This window comes from Monosiga brevicollis, genomic scaffold (assembly GCF_000002865.3).
Source record: "Monosiga brevicollis MX1 MONBRscaffold_20 genomic scaffold, whole genome shotgun sequence".
Lineage (NCBI taxonomy): Eukaryota > Choanoflagellata > Craspedida > Salpingoecidae > Monosiga > Monosiga brevicollis.
The window spans coordinates 312,155-315,048 of NW_001865057.1; positions in this window are offsets into that span (position 1 = coordinate 312,155).

Sequence of the window (2,894 nt, forward strand, 5' to 3'; positions counted from 1 at the left end):
CCCTCTACCCCGGCTCCCGAGAGAGCCCGTGCACGAATCGCTCTCTCACGACTCTCGTTATCGTCATGGCTACAAGACAGAACAAGACAGAAGGAGGGAAGTGGAACGACCGAGGTCAAGAAGGAAAATGGTACCGATCCAGGGAGATCGCTCCCATTTATAGCAGGTGGAAACACACACACACAGTGGAGACAGAGAATGGACTATCACACTGAAGACAGGTGGAAGCGATATCAGCAATCTGTTGGGACCAACAGATGCCACAACAAGATGATACACCAAGATGGTACAGCAAGATGTTACACAACAAGGTGGGACAACATCAAGTACCAGAGGACACACAACGTGGTAAAGTATACCGTCTCAGATTGTGCCTCTAATACTCCCCTTCAAGCTGAGAACGGAAGAGCATGTCACACAAACGACGATGGCTCGGTCCATTGAGCAGCTTGGTGAGAAGGTCAGCAACCATGTCCTTGGTCCCGCAGAACCGGACATCGAGCTGGTTACGTTCATACCTCTCTTGCACAAAGCGATACTTGACAGCAATGTGCTTGGAGCCCGGAGAGTTGGCTCCGTTTGTAATCATGTGGATCGCCGCCTGGTTGTCACTGAACAACACGGGCTTGAAGACGGCGTGTGAGAGTTCACGAACCAAATGATCAACAAACATAGTCTCGCTGGCCGCAGAGTAAGCGGCCATAAACTCGGCTTCAGCAGTAGACGTGGCAGTGACCGTCTGTAGCTTGGAGCGCCACTGCACGGGTCCACCAGCGAGGTAGACAATGCAGCCTTCACGAGACTTACGACCAGTTTCTTGAGCAAAGCTCGCATCAGTGTAGGTCGTGAGGCGAAGGTGCTGGCCAGACCGATAAGTCAGACCAAGGTCCTTCGTGCCCTTGACATAGCGGAGCAGGTGCTTGGCAGCGTTCCAATGCTCTACGGTGTAGCAGCTGGCAAAGGAGCCCAGCATGCTGACAGCGGTGGCAATGTCAGGGCGAGTGTGAGTCATGAGGTAAATCAGTTTGCCCAAGAGCTCACGGTAAGGGATCGACGGGTCAATGTCGGTACTCCCCTTGTCGAGGCAAATGCCTGGACTCAATGGCATCGGCGCGGGCTTGGCATCGGTCATGTGAAAGGTAGCCAAGATATCGTCGATGTACTTTGTCTGCTTGATGGTCATGGTATCACCGTTGCGTGCAAACTCCATGCCCAGATAAGTCTCAATCTCACCAAGGTCAGTCATGGTAAACTTTTGCTGAAGGAGAGCCTTGGTCTGATCGAGGATGAGGCTGCTACTGGCAAACATCAGGAGGTCATCGACATAGACGGCGATCCAAATGGCATCGCGGCCATTGTTGAGAAAATAAACACATCGGTCCTTGAGGCAGCGAGTAAACTTCATCTCCGTGCACAGCTGGTGGTCGAGCATCTGGTACCAAGCACGTGAAGCTTGCTTGAGGCCATAGACAGCGCGGTTGAGCTTGCCATGAGTGTAGCCATTGAAGTACTGCTCGAGACCTTTGGGCACGGTGATGTAAATGTCCTCCTCGAGTGGAGCGTTGAGAAAGGCAGTCTTGACATCCATCTGGTGGATGATGAAGCCATGGTCGACAGCAAGAGCAATGAGGGTACGAATGGTCACCATATTGGCAGTGGGCGAGTAGGTTTCGTTGTAGTCGATGCCATAGAGTTGCTTGAAACCTTTGGCCACAATGCGTGCCTTGAAGGTGCCATCATGCTTGCGAGCAAAGACAACACGAAGGTCGAGGGGCTTGATGTGAGCTGGAAGGTGATCTAGTATTAGAGGCACAATCTGAGACGGTATACTTTACCACGTTGTGTGTCCTCTGGTACTTGATGTTGTCCCACCTTGTTGTGTAACATCTGGTTGTACCATCTTGTTGTGGCATCTGTTGGTCCCAACAGATAATAAATAAATTAGGTGTTTGAACCTCAGAGCTGAAAGCAAAGCTGTGCAACCCCGACAACAAAATCACGACGGCACGCAAAACAACACAAGAGAACAAGCTACATTCATCGGCTTCTATCATGCCAAGAAGTACAAGCGCGAAGAATCACGCACATAGAAAAAAAACCGCAGCGGTTTTTTTTCATAGAAACAAAAATCGTACAAAACGACCAAGTAAAACCAGAGATACGGCCATTTTAACCACAAGTCACACAAAAAGGCAGTCACACAAAAAGGCAGTCACACATCACAACTACAAGCCATCACAGCACAAACACAATGAACACCACGGCACGCTCACATACAACAAGAGACACAACGTCAGATTGAGGAAAACAACCGGCCACAGAAGACAAAGACATCATACAAAGGACCTTACAAAAATTCAACAAAAATACCACAAAATACAGCAAAAATCAAAGTAAAATTAAAACAAAAATACAAGTCAAGCCATCAAAAGATCACAACGAGAACCACCTAGGGAGCAACAGGTGCACACAGGGATCCCCACAGAGGGACCCCCGAGACGGTGCCTACCTACGACGAGCGCAGGCAGACACCGCCAAAGTGGCGCTGGATGTGGTCAGCGTTCATCTGATGGACCAGCGCCGCAAAGCGACCCTTCCACCGAGGAACAAAGGCCTCATCCAGCCCCGGCTGGTACACACCACGGGCCTCGGCGCAGCGGGCGAGCTGACCAAGCAGATCCACAAAGGAGGAGGCGAACCCACCGGTTGTCGTCATCGCCGCAGGGACGATCAGAGTTTTTCCATGGTTGAAACCGGTGTAGTAGTCGCGCTTCTCCTTTTCGGCTCGGCGAAGGGCAGCGCCCACCTTGATGCAGGCTTGCGAGGTGGTCGGGGGTTGGGCTGTGCGCACAGTCACGTCAATGCCCAGGTCGGGCAGAGCTGGGCCCAAGGCA